Below are 18,065 nucleotides of genomic sequence, written 5' to 3'. Positions count from 1 at the left end.
CCACTCCCCTGGCTCCCAGCCTTGGGACTTGGGGGAACTGCCCCCCAGCACTCACCGGCGGCGTGGCTGGGAGCCGGTGGAGCTGAGCGGGCTGGGACCGGATCGCTCCACTTACCACCACCGGTGAGTGCAGGGCGCCCGATCCCTGCTGTAGTCCTCTGAGGAGTGGGGGTGGAGCAGAGGCGGGGCAGAGGGAGCAGAGCAAGCTGAGCCGGCCAGGGGATCCGGCTGTCCGGGGCCCCTTCTGATTCTGGGACCGGGCACAGCCCCTTTCAACCTCAAACACTCCAAATTAATCAGTAACTTTTACCTTCATGCCCGAGCGAGTGTCATCACCATTAAATTACACTGTACATCACTACCACAATTATTTCGCTAAAAGACAGCTTGTGTCTCAGTCTCTGTGAATAGAGAGTTTCACAAACATGGATAACAGCAGAAAGACATTAGCTGAATATCTGAATAAGACATTGGCTGATAGTGAAAAGGCAGCCCCTGAAGATCTGCTATTTTCCTATAAGGGAATTTTGTGCCCTGCTGCTTTTTGCAACCCGAAAACTATCCAAGTTCTTGATTCTTTTGAAGCCAGGACTGACGATGTGATCCTAGCGGGATACCCTAAAAATGGTGAATATTGCTAGCTTGTTACAAAAATTAAATTTGAAATGTTATAGTTATGAATGATTAGGCAGCATTTAATACAATGATTATACATGACTGCAGTTTATAGAAAATGCTGTCCATCATGAAGATACTGTATTAGGGATTGTTCAGATGAATGAGATGAGAATAATAATTTCAGCCATTAATGACCATCAATTACTTTCTTCTCCTTTTGAATATTTACATTTTAAGTAACCATATGTCCAGTGTTATGAACATGTACCTTGCAGAAAAAGATTTCTTGATCTTTGATAGCATGATCTACTACATGTTGAACAAAAATTCCTGTTCACAAGCATGAAAGATATAAGGTTGTAATGTGGCATCCAAACATCAGAGGAGACACATTATAAAATGTTCATGTGTGTCTCATTGTAGATCTGATTCAAACAGCCAACAAACCTTTACTAATATTTTGCATTGTGATGATGAATGAGCTAAGAAGAAAACAGCTTGACTGTCAATTTGACTGAGTTTGAAGACCTGGTGTTTTGAAAAACAATTCCTTCACTTATTAATTCAGCAAGTCTCACATGGAAAAATTGGATCAAATTCCGCTGTCAGTTCCACTGCTGTACATCTGCAAACACTCAATTGAAGCCAATCGAATGATTCCAAATTTACACAACTGAAATGTGAGAAAAAACACAATGTGACTCACAGATATGAGGGTATCCAGATTTCACATAACTGTGATCACAAGTGTTTCTGTCCATTTCCTCCAAATTGATTTCTTCTTTTTAGAAACCATTATTGTATAGTTGGCTTTTGGTCAAGCTAGTGCTAATGGCTTACCCTGGATTGGCAAGTAGGAGCCTAGTCAGTGACAATGGTGGTGACTACATTTATCTGTAACATGAATTCACCCAGAAACCATGGTTTTTAATTTAGTGATTTATAACTAAATTGTTAATCACAAAGAAGTATGTTCTTCACAAACAGGACTGTTCCTGTTTGTTGACAGATTACTTGGCCCAATCATATGACACTTCTGTTCACTCATAGCTTGTGGCATTAACAACAGGAAAATATTCCTGTATCAAAGTAAGATTTCAGTTTAGTTAGTTACTATCGTTGAATGTTAATGTTTTTCTTGAACAGTAATTGATATCATACACAGGTATTTGCAACTAAATACATTCAACACTTGTTGTGACAATTTTCACTTCCGTAGTCTTTAAACCAGTTTCTATCTTGTTTCAGGTACTAACTGGCTTGATCAAATCCTACATGACTTAGAAATTATAGCTGCAAAATATACAGAGGAGGAAATTAATGAGAGAATTAATATTACAAATGAATTATCTGTATTTCCACGTCTAGAATTTGGGGATCCAGAGAAATTTAAGGTCAGCATGGGATGATATTAGAAATGTTAATATGAACTGTTTGACATATTTAAGAATTGATAAAATGTAATGGCTGAATTTTACAGGCTATGGAGGACTCTTACCTCCCCCAAGGTGTGATCAGGTCAGCACAGTCAGGGTGCAGTGCATTTGCTTAGCCAGTCCATGACTGGAAACCATGGAAGTTCAGACAAGGGGTGGATAATTCATGCAAATGACCTTCTCACCACGGGGTTTCCTTAGATTCCGATCGGTCACTCTCTCCTTTGCACTACTACTGTCCCCATAGAGCTGACTATGTGGAGAGGAAGGATTTCAGGGCCCCCACCCCAAAACAGGCAATTGTGAATGGGACTAGGGGTTTAGGGGAGTTTCTGTTACCCCTCTCCGTTTTATTTTCCATGACAGGGGATGTCTTTTGCCTAGGAGTCTCCCATTCTGATTGCTAACAGCTCCTTTTTAAACTGTCAGTCAGCTCCAGGATTGATTTTTTGCCTCATGGTTTCCCAGGATTTCATTCAGCTGGAGAGACCCCTCCCCTTATTTCAGAGCTATTAGGGGAGGCAATGGGAGAGCACTCAGACTCTGCTTTCGGAGAAAAGGGTAGTAGGGAATAGTTCTATGGCTGCTGCCCTTGAGGGTCTTCCCCTTTCAATCTCTGCACTGCTCCACAGATCTATGTGGGGCATAGAGTGTGGAAGGGCTCCACACTGAGAGAGGCAAGATCAAGATTTGGTATTGCGTTCATCTATTGCAGGAAAAGGACATTAGATAACACTGAATGGTGTTAGGGCCATAGTATTGCACCAAATTACTCCAAAACTGAGAGCAGACTGAGGGGGTAAACACAGCCGGGTGCTAACCCTAGGCCCATGCACAGTTCTCCCACAGAAGACAGATCTAGTAATCTGCCCAAGAGTGAGGGCGGGGAGGGGTGTGAAGGGAACACTGATCCTTTCGGGGACACATATGGTGAAACTGAGGGACCATATCAACTATCTGGTTGGACCTGCCCCTGGGACCCTTTCCTGGCTCCGTGTACCTATTGCTGGCAGCATGACAGGTCCATAAATCTGGTTGGAAGCCAGAACTGCAGCAGAAATATTTGGATCTATACTTCCTCTTGGTCTATAGCTTTTCTGAGGTGTCAATGGGCAAAAATGCCCAAAGATTAGGGAAAAACGTGCAGATCAATGAGTAAATAAAAAGACAGTGGGCATATGAATGAACAACAATTACTGGACAAATATTACTTCCCATGTCATAAGGAGAAGTTTCATTCACTGTCAAATATAGAGATCAACAGGAGCAAAAACTCAAGAGATAAGTGATTAATCCTAGATGAACAACCTCTAACACCAGTAAAAAGCTCACGGAATCTGCAGCTGCTGAACAGCTGGTTGATATGCCACGTATACTCCCTGTAGACAGAATTTGTGTGTTTTATTATTTTATCGTTTCTGTACGTAAATGATTTTATTGCCTGAGAAAGGTGTCATATCGAAGACTTCGTCTTATGGGGTCCTCTGTTTGGCCAAAAAGCTCTCATAACACAAGCAATGCAAACAGTGTTTTCCCAGGAATTGAAATTAGGCGGGGTGTTGGAATATTCAGGGGGGAGGGGGCGGAGGGCCGATGAGGGTTGAGACTGTGAGGGTGAAGGGGGGCTGTATGGCACCAGAGTAAAAACTGAAAAATGTTTCACAACCATTTTATTAGATTTAACTCATGTTTTAAAATCATCACATAAATTAAAGTTGACTACTTAAGCCTGCTATGAAGTACTATATCTACATCCTTCTTGGTTTCTTGTTGTAATTTTGCACTCTTTGGTGTCCCCTTGTGTGTCTGTTACTTCCAGTCCTTCATGATATGATCATGATCAGGCAGAAGGCGACTTCTTTCAGAACACAAAATTCTATTGAATTAGGAAAAAGAACACTCAACTGTAGCTGTTGTGACTGGGCGTAGCAAGAGATGAATTCCTACTTCTTTCATCCCAGGAAACATAGCACAAAGATGGGGTCCAACCACTAGTGATGATAAAGAAGTTGTTAAATCTTCATTCATTCATCATACACTATTCCACTCTGTGTTCAAAATTCTCTATTCTGTCTTGATCACATAGCAGCCCTATTGCTGGTAGTGCCTCATTCCACTCAACTATAGGTGTTTTATAAGACAGACATCTGTAAAAGCTATGTGGCGGTTGAGTAGAATCCAGAAATCGCTATTGTAGATTTCTAAGAATCAAGTCTGTGTACTTTTTCAGCTGGCTTAACAAACACTTCTTGTCTTCTTCACTTAAGGAGTCAACATACGTACCTTCATTAGTCAACTTCTGGACTGAAGTCTTTGCTTCTTCCAGTACATTTTCAATGGATATCTGTGATAGATCCAAGGGTAGCTTCTATTGCCGGACAAAGATCTACTACTGTTGTAGCAGATGCCTGGATGACATTGTTTAATAACCCAAGTGATTTCAACAGTAGACTTACAAGAGAGAAAATGGTGATAGTCTTCTCTGAACTTAGTAACAAAAGTAGTCCACCAGCTTCACTACTTAAATCTGTCCTGTCTTGGTGGATACTTTCCAATGCCAATAATAACAGCTGCAGTAATTTTAAGACAACAGCCAAGACTCACTCATGGGAAAGCCAGCAGGCTTTCCCAGGTTGGACTAATTTGAACTTCAATCCCAGTGTAACTTCTATTTGTTTCCAAGATGTTCAGTCCTTTTGGACTCTTTCTGGAAAAAAAAAAACGTATAAAAGCCATTAAATTTATGGCTTTTTAATGTCTTTTGAAGATTCTGCAGCTTGTACTAGCACTAGCTGGAGTAGATGGCCTCTGCAGTGTGTATAGGAGGGATTAGGGTTACATGTTTCTCTGAGCAAAGCTTGTAATCCACTATGTCTTCCAGAGAAGTTTGTAGCTCCATCAAATGCACAAGCAGCCATCTGTTCAGGGTTCAGTTTACAAGCATTTAACTCTTCTAAGATGTCACAGATGCAGCTGAAGTAGCTTCTATAACCTGAACATCGAGAATGCATCTACTGGCCTACCACAGACATCAAGATAACATACGCAATGACTTAATACTTGATGCCTATTTGCATTGGTGCATTCATCAGCCATGTATGCACATATTTTGAATATGGTGAGAGAGTTCTTCACTTTTTCAACTGCTGAATCTTTCATTGTTGCACCCCATCCTTCTAGAGAGTCAGCTGAGTTTTTTCAGAAAGATAGTGAGCATTTGCCAGTCTTGTTCTAAACCAGTGTCCAGCTTCAGGATTAACAAGTGACAATGCACTTAACATTGGCCTCCAGTTTGTAGTGTGTGGTATGTCTTGCTTAAATAGAAAGTATGATGCAACAGCCATGTTGGTTCACATAAACTGAGTTGTGTCTCCAGCATTCTTAACAGCCTCATTAAATTCTTCTAAAATTGGCTTTGTCAGTGACTGCCTTCTAAGGCTTTCTGCATGTTGATGCAGTCCAGAGGCCTGGTGTTTTGCAGCCTTTTCATATAGGTTGTCAGTATTGGCTTAGCTGATCAGTCTGGCAAACCAAGCTTCTCCACTTTTACTATATAAATCCATGATATGCCCACATCTTGAATACTGTATGCAGTTCTGGTCACTCCATCTCAAAAAAGATATATTGGAATTGGAAAAGATTCAGAGAAGGGCAACAAAAATGATTAGGGGTATGGAACAGATTCCATATGAGGAGAGATTAAAAAGACTGGGACTTTTCAGCTTTGAAAAGAGATGACTAAAAGGGGATATGATAGAGACTTATAAAATCTTGACTGGTGTGGAGAAAATGAATAAGGAAGTGTTATTTACCCCTTCACTTAACACAAGAACCAGGGGTCACCCAATGAAATTAGTAGGCAACAAGTTTAAAACAAACAAAAGGAAGTATTTCTTCACACAATGCACAGTCATCCGTGGAACTTTTTGCCAGGGATGTTGTGAAGGCCAAAATTATAACAGGGTTCAAAAAAGAACTAGACAAGTTCACGGAGGCTAAGTCCATCAATGGCTATTAACTAGGATGGGCAAGGATGCAACACCGTGCTCTGAGTGTCCCTAGCCTCTGTTTGCCAGAAGCTGGGAGTGGACGACAGGGGATGGATCACTTGATGATTCCCTGTTCTGTTTCATTCCCTCTGAAGCACCTGGAATAGGCACTGTCGGAAGACAGGATACTGGGATAGATGGACCATTGGTCTGAACCAATATGCCATTCTTACATAAAAAATAATTATAATAAACAAAAAGTTTAGTACAGAAACTCCCCAAAATAATGATCTCTTGAGATAGCAAATATGTGAGATAATGAGCATGGCAAATAATGCATTTTAAAAATCTTGGCCTACTAGAAAATGTATATTTATATAAGTTTCCCAGTCACAAATCTAGCATTCTGGAGTGAAGTCACTAAAACATAGTCCAATCCTCTGGCCGCTGTTGTTTGTCATGCCACCATTCACTCTATTGCTCCACCCCAATGGCCCTGCACTGTCATCTTCTGCTGCCACCTGCCACTGAGACCCTTGCGAGTCAGTCTCTCGAGGTTCAACCCAGCTCTCAGTGATTTCAGCTCTCAGTGGGGGAACCTCACTGCTAGTGCAGGCTGGGCTGTCTCTTCCACAGAAATGCTGTCCTGCAGCAGGTCTAAGCATTTGGATCTGATTATCAGTGATTTCAGCTCTAGTGGTCACTTAACAAACCAAAAGACTCTCTATGAAGCCTAATCAGCTCTCTCTCTAAACAGGAGAGAGGGACAAGTCAAATAGTGCCTCTGACTCTTAGGCAGAGCCCACACCACCAAGCAAAACACCTGTGCTCCACCTTCTCTCTCTTCACTAGGATATGGCATCCAACCCTCCTGCTTAGGGAGTGCAGTTTAGTTGAGGGTGACCAGTGCTTAATTTGTAATGAAAGAGGTGCTGGGGCTCAAGGAAGTTTGTTACTTTCATAACTGATGTGACAAGCCCAGAGGTACCAGGGCTATGAACTGCCGAGCCTAGAGGTGCCGGGGCTCAGCCCTGGCAAGCCCTAGCACAAATCAAGCACTGAGGGAGACCTCCCTCATTCAGTCAGGCTAAGTACAGTTATGCTGCCCTTTACTCATACAATAAAGATAACATTTCATTACCCCCACATTTAATACTTCAGTGATTTGTAACCCAATACCAGCCAAAATTGATAAGTTGGACAGCACAGCTCTGTCTGCTGGATACCTAGGCAGAGTAGTTGTGTTCATGTAAATACAGTCTGGTCCTGAAGCCTCTCTCCCCTCCCCTGGCTCATCACTAGCTGTCAGGGGAGAGCTCATTCAGACCTTGCTTACAAATCATAATTTTAAATTATAAGGTAGGCCAACATGGCCAAAATGAATGTGCCAACATTGTCATAAACAACAGCTGTATGAGGAAGCTAGTCTTTGTTCATACTTTTCAAACCCATTATGCTTTCTCAGGTACAAGTATTTTCTCATATACTGTATATGCTTTTAAAGTGTGTATTAATGTTTGAATTTCAATTCAAATTTCCAACCAACAACTAAATTGGAAACACTGCGTGAAACTGGGGGTGGGGAGGTGTTGGGGAAATTCATGGGGGGTGTAAACCTCTCCTGGGGGGGCGGGTCTAGAGAAATCCCTGAATGCAAACATCTTCACCCTGTCCTGTCAATGCATCTCAAACCCTGACCTAGAAGGCTCTGCTGTGGTAGGGGGGACATCATCCTGTCTCCAGGTCATTCAGATTAATCGGAATTGTTTTGAAAAATCCACTTCTTTCCCCCTTCGACTTTCCCGTTTCCCATATTCCATCCTTCTCCACCTTTCCTTCTCTCATCCATCCAAAACACTCCCAACATCAGCTCACTAGTCTTCAAGTAATGCTCTTCCTCCCACTGCCACATTGTCTCTCCTTTATCGGAAAGTGGTAGCATGGGAAGTCTGTGATGGAGCCAGAAAGGGAAGAACCCAGGTCTTTGGACTACCAGTACTATGCTTTAGCCGCCCCTTGCATTTCACTTTATCAAACTGAAAAAAAAATTGTTTTGATTCAAGATTTAGGTTGTTTTTACTCTGTTTGAACTGGATTTCCCATCTCTAAGGACAATTAGACAGAGCTGTGAGTGGGCCCTACCAAATTCACGGCCATGAAAAACCTGTCTTGTACTGTGAAATCCGGTCTCCCCCCATTAAATCTGGTCTTTTGTGTGCTTTTACCCTATATTATACAGATTTCATGGTGGAGACCAGTGTTTCTCAAATTGGGGGTCCTGACCCAAAAGGGAGTTGCTGGCGGGGAGGGGTTCCAAGGTTATTTTAGGGGGGTCGCGCTTACTTCTGCGCTGCCTTCAGAGCTGGGTGGCCAGACAGTGGTGGCTGTTGGCCGGGCACCCAGCTCTGAAGGCAGCATCCCACTAGCAGCAACGTAGAAATAAGGGTGGCAATATCATATCATGCCATCCTTACTTCTGCGCTGTGGTTAGCGGCAGCTCTGCCTTCAGAGCTGGGATCCCAGCCAACAGCCACCGCTCTCCAGCTGCCCTGCTCTGAAGGCAGTGCTGCCACCAGCAGCAGTGCAGAAGTAAGGGTAGCATTACTGCAACCCACCCTACAATAACCTTGCAACCCCCCCACAACTCCTTTTTGGGTCACCACCCCCTACAATTAGAACATAGGGAAATTTCAGATTTAAATAGATGAAATCATGAAATTTATGATTTTTAAAATTGTATGACCGTGAAATTGACCAAAATGGACCATAAATTTGGTAGGGCCCTAGCTATGATGCTGATTTTTGTGACACAGTGACCTGTCTGTCTTTTTGGAACTATAGAAAGATACTGATTAGACAGGCATAATAATACCATGCTCTTATATAGCACTTTTAACCAGTAGCTCTCAAAGCTACAAAGGAGGTAAGTATCATTATCCCCCTTTTACAGAAGGTAAAACTGAGGCACAGAGTGGAGAAATGACTTGCACACAAACACTCAGGTCTCCTGAATACCAGTACTGCTTTATCCATCTGCTAGGGCACAAAGCTACCAGATGCACCCTTACTGGGAGTCATGCTATTGCAGACTGGTTTGCTAGTTCTGTTTATCTGAATGTCTAAGGGTACATCTACACTACCGGGGGGAGTCGATTTAAGATACGCAAATTCAGCTACGTGAATAGCGTAGCTGAATTCGACGTATTGCAGCCGACTTACCCCATTGTGAGGACGGCGGCAAAATCGACTTCTGCGGCTCTTTCTCGGCGGTGCTTACTACCACCTCCGCTGGTGGAGTTAGAGCGCCGATTTGGGGATCGATTGTCGCGTCCCAATGGGACGCGATAAATCGATCCCCGAGAGGTCGATTTCTACCCGCCGATTCAGGCGGGTAGTATAGACCTAGCCTAAGAGGTCCTAGAGAAGTGCTTATTGTCAGCCATTAGATAATGAGTGTATCACTGGTTCTGCCTAAACTCAGCTGGACATCTCAAAAGAACAGGCCCCCTATTTCTAGTCAGGCTGGAAATACTGTTAGAACAGGGTCTTGCACAGTATTTCCTCTGGAGGAGCAACATACATGGGGCCACATTCATTAGAGGGAATTGAAGGAACATTAATAATTGGGAGCATGGTAGTTAAAGTTTGAAAGAAATGAGAGATTCAAGAAGGCCTTGGAAAAATTAATGCTAATTTGTCTTAGATTCTGCCGTATGTTAATAGTAGTGAAATAATCACCCTCTGGATTGGCAGGAAAGAAATATTATTTCCTGCTAAGTCTACTTTTTTAAAAAAAGATAGTTCTTAAAATGATAAAATTCTATTAAAGAGGCTATTTAATTCTATGTTTCTTTCCAATTTTATTTAAAGAGGATGAAGGAATTACCTGTCAGAAGAATCATAACAACACATCTCCCTCCTCAAGTCCTGCCAAAATCTATTTTTAAAAGCAAGGCCAAGGTGAGTCCTCATTTACAGTATCGTAGAAAATACCCACTGTAATGGCATTTTCAGACCCGTTTGGATTTCCTCTATGTTATATGCAGGGCCTTGTGTTTTCTATGATTCCATCTAGGTTTTATGGTTGTGAAGATAAGATTTCTGCATGTGAACTGATACAGTGTTATGTACTGGGACAGCAAACAACTGAAAGAATAGCTTTAGCCTGGGAGTAAACTGGCCCCATTCATCTACATGGTGCATGAATACTGAAACCTATTGCTGACAATTTAAATGTTTACTGTTTCTCTGCTATCATTTCAGCAGAAATATCCTGCTAATGAGCTTAGCCATTCCTTATTTTTCAAATAAGGCAAAATTAATTAAACTGAATCTACTGATGCTGTGATTGTTAAACAAATAAAACTTTTTCTTACCTAATTATTGTTAATTATTTGTATTACCATAGTGCTCATTGTGCTAGGAAAAGTACAAACTTTTTTGTATTAACTTTCAACCTTTAAACAAATAATTCATTTACTTATGTTTTTTAGATACTGCTGCTAGTTCGAAGTCCAAAAGACACTGCTGTATCTTACTTCCATTTTCACAACAATATGCCTACACTTCCCTCCTTCGGCTCATGGGATGAGTATTTTGCAGCTTTTATGAATGGAAAAAGTACACTCTGTTTTTCTGGGGTTTTTTTAGCTATTCTGATTAATTAGTACATTGGCAAAACTGGGCACTGGGATTCAGGAAGACGCAGGGCAGATTCTGATCTCAGTTGTATTGTTATAATTCAAGAAAAGCTTCTTGGTCTTAAAGTTATTCTAGATTTATAAATGATGTAATTGAAATCAGACTGTGACCCCTGAAATCAAGAGATAATTTATTCACTGACACTGACTCCCTCTGTGATCTTGAATAAATCATGTAAGCTTTTATGGCCTGACCACCATTACCCTGAATCTTATATAATCTGAAACACAGATTTAGGAAATTAAATATGACTTATATTACCAACTATGCTAATACTTACTAAAATAAACATAAGCATGCTGGCCTAGAAATCCAAACCCAATACTCGCCCTCAAAACAACTTCACCCTATAACTTTTCTTTCTGCTAATCGATGCATAAGCTGAATTCATTTACTGGGTAGAAGGCTAAAATTCTTGGGAATAGAGGTGAGCAAAGTGTTTTCCACTAATTGTTTTTTGGGGGGCCAAAAATGTTTGCTGATTTCAGGTTGAATTTGATAAATAATTTTGTTTGAAACTAAATTTTAGAATTTAAATTTTGTAATTTTAGAAATTTTCTAATTTTAGAAACAAAATTTCTAAACAGAGGAAACATTTTGTTTGAATCATTCTGAATCGTTTCATTTTGACTTTTTCAGTTTGAAATATTTTGTTCAACTTTTCTATTCAAAATGGCACTTCATTTTTAAATTACCACAAAAAAGGGAGAAAAGCACCTAAAACGTCTGAATCAAAGTGAATAATTCAAAATAAAATTTGTTTGGAGTCAAGTGAAACATTTTGGTTGCTTCTAAACCAATTTTTTTTCTACTTTTTTTATTAAAAAAATTAAAAATTGTTATTGGTTCAAATCAAACTATTGTTTTTTATTTTTTTTAGTTTAGTGTCTGTACCAAAAAAATCCATCACTCACTCAGCTGTAGTTGGGATCAGTGCAAAGGAAAGACTCCTTTTCGACCCAGCCAGCAGTCAGACAGGATGTCTCCCTGGCAAAAAGTAGTGGTGCTGGAACGTTCAGCTGGCTAGCTTTCCAGCTTGTATGCTATGTCCCTAAGGTGGTTATGAGGGTGTTTAGTCATTTGCACTTAGCAGATGTGTGCTCTTCCATTAGTGGCCAGTACTAGCCGTCAGATGGAAGGAACACTTATTGCTTCTGTTCAGAGGAGCAGTGGCAAAATGTGTTACTGTAGTCCTCACCTCAAAACCCTGTCTGACACCATGAAGTCAGCCTAAGCCTATAAAAGGAGTCCACGTCCCCGTCTCAATTCACCTTTGCCTCATAATTATTGAATCATTCTGATTTTCTGTTTTTTTTTTCCCCTCGAGTATGCCGGGGCTCCTATTTTGATTATTGAGTTGAATGGAACAAGCACGTGGCTGATGAAAATATTATGGCGATAACCTATGAAGAGCTGAAAGAGGTGAAGTTAATGCTGTTTTAGGGAATCTTTACTTCATACTGAAACTGCATAACTAATGATAACAACACAGCTACTAAGCCCATGCAAGGCCTATACAATTCATTTTGTTTTTGACAGAAAACGACAAAACAGAAATTTTCATGAAAATTTAATCAAAAAGACACATTTTATAAAAAAAAACCCTCATGTTTCAGTGGAAATTTTTTAACCAGCTCTACTTAAACCCTATGAAGAAATAAGTCAGATGGAAATGTCATATAGACCTAGTTCAAGACCTCTGAGTAGGATGGAATTTCATCCTCTGTGCCAAGAAACATGAATTTAGGAACAAAGAGACTTTGGAATGAATAAGGCCTACATCTAACAGTATCCACTTCATGGGGAAATGATTACCAAGAGCCAACATCAGCCTTGCTGTAAGCAGGTGTAACGCCGTTATCTTTCAATGGATTTGCACCCACTTACACCAGGCCTTCATTTAGCCCTAAGATTTTTTTTAACATAAACTGTTAACGTGAGCCAGTGGCCTAATATTCAAAAATACTGAGCATCTACAGTTCCCACTGGTTTCGCTGGGGGGTGGGTGCGCTGCATCTCTGAAACTCAGACCAATCATCTTCACAATAAAACCGGCCAAGTTTTTCAGTCCTCACTCAGTCAAAACTTTAATTGTCTTTAGAGGGAAATTTTGCCAAAATGGAGGACAATAAGATATGGCCATCTGTAACCAGTGTGGACTTCTCCAAATCTCACACATGAGTGAGCTGGATGGGATTGTATTCTACATATTACATTAAAACCTAAATTACAGTAACATGAAGTGTGTGAAGCACTGACAAAATCCACAAAGCCATCTAATAACAATTTCCATTTGTAAATCAAGGCTGTCTTTAGCATGCCTTCTTATTATGTCCAGCTACCACAAAACACACGGAGAGTGACCATGGGGAAACGCTAACAACTTGTATAATAGTTTCGGTGGGGAAAACGTGTTCAGTTTTCAGTCTGATTATGATCCTGACACCCAACCTTGCTAAACTGAAATAAATTCACCTGAAATTTTACAGCTGTGACATAGGGTAGGATAGATTTTTTCCTAGAAAGCTTGCTGCAAATTGCCAAGGTATTTTGGAGATGATTTTAAAAAATAAAATAAAAACAGGGTCATCTAATTTCTTCAGTGCCTGCAGTGTAGTACCTTGGCCCCACACTAAATCTATTTAAAAAAATCTTAATGCAATCTCTCTTTCTCTCTCTCTCTAAGCGGTCATCAGCTTTCCAACAGAAAATGCTGATTCAATGGACTCTACGTGTTCCGTGGGAACATGTAAATTGCTTCAACACTTTCAATGGAAACCAGGCAGGCCAGCCAATGGGCCATCCTGCCTGCCTGCTGTCCTGCTAGCTCCCCCATCTGCCCATCTCTCTGCTCCCATGCTTCTTGGCAGTCTCAGTGGTGGAGCTGGGGTTGTCCCGAACTTTCAGGTGACTTGTTCCTCAGCAGCCAGGCTCCTTGGCAGCCCATCTGGTGAGCAGTTGCAGAGCTGGGCTTCCAGGCTCCCCAGCTCCCCAAACTATCAGGAGTCTGGGTGGCTGTCTCTCAGGGATGCCTGCTTGATGAATGGACAGGCAGGCAGGTGGGCTCCTAGGCTCCCTGATCACCTGACTTCCTAGCTCCCTGGGCTACTGGATTCCTTGGCTGGCCAGCTCACCAGGCTGCCTGCCTGGCAGGTGATCTGCTGGGTATCCCAGAGATCATATTTCATTTTGGAAACACCACAACATTTCCACTATAGCCGTGGTTCTCAACCAGTGGTATATGTACCCCTGGGGTTACACAGAAATCTTCCAGGGGGTACATTAATTCATCTAGATATTTGCCTAGTTTCACAACAGGCTACATAAACACTAGCGAAGTCAGTACAAACTAAAATTTCATACAATGACTTGTTTATACTGCTCTATATACTATACATTTAAATTCCAATTGATTTATTTTATAATTACATGGTAAAATGAGAAAGTAAGCAATTTTTCAGTAATAGTGTGCTGTGACCCTTTTGAATTTTTGTCTGATTTTGTAAGCAAGTAGGTTTTAAGTGAGGTGTAAATTGAGGGTACCCAAAACAAATCAAACTCCTGAAAGGGGTACATTAGTCTGGAAAGGTTGAGAGCCACTGCTCTATATGAACATTTCAGCATTTCTGAAACAAAATATTGCAGAATTTTAATTTTTGGCCTTTCATCCTGATTCTGGATGAAAAGTTCTGCAAATTCTTTTTTTTCCCTTATTTGATTACCTTATTTGATTCTCCTTGTTTTCCTCTTATTATTTTTATGTCCACTATTGTCAAATCCCCTTAGAACAGCTCTTTCAGCTCACTGTTGTATCTGGCAAAATGCACCGTCATTTGGTGTGTGAAGGGTACAGAATTCTATATTCAGACATATCCTTATTTGCACATTTCTTAGCAATGCCCTTTGCTTCAGCACACCTGAAGTCTATGAATATTAACAGATACAAACTCTCTGGACTCAATTATGTGCTCAAAAGTGCTAGGTATTATTATTATTCACTTGTATGCACAGCTACATATAAAAACTACAGAGCCCAGTCTTCATTTAGCCAAAGTATCCTACTTGCATGAGTGAGGCGTTCAGGACAAGGCCCGCTGTACAGAACCTGCGTGGAAATTACACCTCTTAGAGTTCCTCAGTGATGCAAAATGAAGTAGTTGCAGATTTTTCACAGTAATTCTGCTCTGTGAAAGTACGAAACCTTCAGAGATACTGTTATAATCACTCCACAGGTGTGATCCAAATGGAATGTTGTTTCAATAATATTCATTCTTATCTTCCTTTTTTTCAGAATCAGACGTTAGGACTGAAAAAAATAGCTGACTTCTTTGGGTTCTCCCTGAGTCAGGAAGAGATTCAGACTGTTGCAGAGAAGAGCCGCTTGAAAGCTATGAAAGAGAAATCCTCCAAAACTCATGGAACATTTGGGAAAATTCTCTTCTGTAAAGGTACATTTCTGAAAACTCCCTATAAATGATCACCAGTCTCTTGCAGTGAAGTCACTAGCACAGCACCTCTAGCTGGCTGGGTGAACTGAAGGCAGGGGTGGCTCTATGTTTTTTGCTGCCCCAAGCATGGCAGTCAGGCAGCCTTTGGCAGCACGCCTGTGGGCGGTCCGCTGGTCACCGGGATTCGGCGGTATTTCTGCGGGTGATCTGCTGGTTCCGCGCCTTCGGCGTACCCACCGCCAAATTACCACCGAAGCCGTGGGACCAGGAGACCTCCCACAGGCATGCCGCTGAAGTCAGCCTGACTGCCGCCCTCACAGCGACCAGCACGCCACCCTCTGCAGCTTGCCGCCCCAGGCACGCTCTTGCTGTGCTAGAGCCTGGAGCCGCCCCTGACTGAAGGCGCAGGTTCTAATGAGGTCTTGGCTCTAGCATCCCCATCTTTTAGGGCTGTTGTGAAAGCCTGGCCCCCTGTGACATCACAGGCTTGGCAACTCTAGCTTGCTGGTGTGATGTGAAGGCACAGTCCTCTGCCAGGGTTAGTGGCTCAAGACCTTTGTCTTGCTGGGCTGGTATCCAGGAACCTTTTATTGCTGGGCGGATGGCCAGGGAAAGGCCTCTCTGATGCCACTAGGGTAGCACTGATAACCCCCACTGTAACGAGCATGTAACATCCACCTCCAATCCCAGGCCAAAGACAAAATCCAGAGTGCATCCAACTATAGGTGTTGAGCCAGACTGTCCCTGGGCCAGTGCTATGGCTGTGGTCAGTGGCTGTGGAATCTTGAGCTAATGTAGAAGCGCCACAATGAGTGCAGAAGTTGAAATCGCCCAATACAATTGCTGCAGTGACTCTGGCACTACCACTGGTTAGCTCAGGAAGTACTCCGAGATACAGTGGAGTTACCTGTAGCTCACATTAGCATGGGGCTCTATTATCTTGCATTGGGATTTCATTGAATCCCGTCCATTGCAGGGGGAGACCACGTCTGTCTCTCCCTCAGCCTCACCACTGGCCCTCCTCTCCTGATGTGTGGATCACATGGGCTTCAGAGAAAGTGGAAGATGTTCTGAAGACGGTTCACCCCACCTCCGCAAAGAATACACCAGATTCATGTGTGGTGGTTCCCCTCTGTGGGTCATGAATCATGGGGGCATTATCAGGTCCTGAGTTAGGATCTCTGGCTGCCAGAGGCTGAGGCTGACACACAAGAACAGCGCTGCTAATGGTGGAGTGTGCATGGAGAATCTGATGTCTTCCCCTACATTTATTTAAGAATAAGCACCACACCTAACAAGACACATGCTTAGTTTGCAGTTTGAAGACCATCTTATCAAGAAAAAAAGCTACAGACTTGGGGCCAAATCACACCTGGTGTAAATGAGTGTAATGACTCTTGAATATAACAAAGTGGATGTTTCTGGGGCCAATTATTTCTGAGATATGGTATGACCAAAACAAGAAGATATACCAAGAACTCTACCTGTATTTTTAAAAAATCCTACATCTTAGAAATGGCTTCTACACTTCACCTCATACATTGCTGAAAAAATTCTCCTGTGGTCACAAACCCTAAATGTAGAGTCACAAGTAGAAAGGATCAATTCTTAAGGATATAGATGGGGGAGTGAAGGTTGTGATGTGCAAAAATCAGCCTTGCAATGGAAAGCTAGTTACAACGTCAACCAAGGAGTGATGATCCTTTCTCTCTAACAAATGATTATATATTTTTTTCATGTTTGCAGGAATGGTTGGTGACTGGAAGAACCATTTCTCTGAAGCTCAGAGTAAAGAGATGGACAGAAAATTTGAAGAGTGTTTAGCAGGAACTAAACTGGCAGAAAAGATGAAATATGGGTTGTATTGCAAGGCCTAAAGAGCAAAACAACAAAACCTAATGCAACTATTCCCCTTAGTATGATCTGTTCACTTGTTTTTGTACACTGGAAAAATCATCCTAACTTCTGTGTATCCAATTGTAAATCATTATGTTCTAGTCCTTAATACCACCAATTTATCTCAGATGTGTGCTTTAAATTTGATATCTCACCATGCTTAATAGATCTTTTATGTATGCATATGCCCATTGTATTGCATTGCCTTAGAAAGGAGCTGTAGACTTCAATATCATATACACTATTTTTAGGCGTTATCAGCCAGAAGCACCATCAGTTATTTAACCATTCTATCAAAAACAATTTAATCGGAGAGCCAATTCTGCACTGAGAAATCCCATGAAGTTCCTGGGGGTTGCATTTGATGTAAGTCAGTGCAGAATTAGGCTTAGAGTGTCCAGATGATCCAGATGTAAGAAAGCGATAGAAATTCCATCAAATAGATTAGTTTTTGCCATTAACATTAACAGTGACTTGAATCTGGCTATCTTCTGGTGGAACAGGCTGATTCCCTCCAGGATAACTGTTAGCCAAACAGCTTTTCTGTTTCTGTTTTTCTGCTTGCATTCATTATTTGTCTGTGTCCTTTTAAATCTTTGATTTGATAAGTGTTTTAAAAATGTTATTAATTGGTTCATCTTGTTTTAATCAGAGGGGACATGTTGGAAGCCTGGTTAGGGTTCCCAGTTTTGTTTGGACATATTCCTGGAGGTTTCATCACATGATATAATCTTTAATTAAAGATTAATCTTTAATTCCTGGAGTCTCCAGGACAATCCTGGAGGGTCGGCAACCCTAAGCCTGATAGAAGATAAGAGGATCTCTGAGACTTGAATTATTCATGGTCATAAGCTCTATACAGAGTAGCAAATGTTTGTATCATTGCTGCAAGCTAACTGGTCTACTCTGGAAGCTGTGGCTGAGATTTTCAAAGCCAGGGCAACTGAACTGAAATTAATGGGAAATTAATTAATTAG

The 18,065-nt window shown here is 41.5% G+C and overlaps 1 pseudogene; it reads left to right on the top strand.

Annotated features, from left to right (window-relative positions):
- The first annotated feature begins 425 nt into the window (after positions 1 to 425).
- On the top strand, positions 426 to 17,767 carry LOC117874755 (annotated as a pseudogene).
- The last annotated feature ends 298 nt before the right edge of the window (positions 17,768 to 18,065 follow it).

The sequence above is a fragment of the Trachemys scripta genome, chromosome 3, assembly GCF_013100865.1.
Source record: "Trachemys scripta elegans isolate TJP31775 chromosome 3, CAS_Tse_1.0, whole genome shotgun sequence".
Classification (NCBI taxonomy): Eukaryota; Metazoa; Chordata; order Testudines; family Emydidae; genus Trachemys; species Trachemys scripta.
The sequence above is the reverse complement of the archived record's forward strand: the minus strand, read 5'-3'. Positions and strand labels throughout refer to the sequence as shown.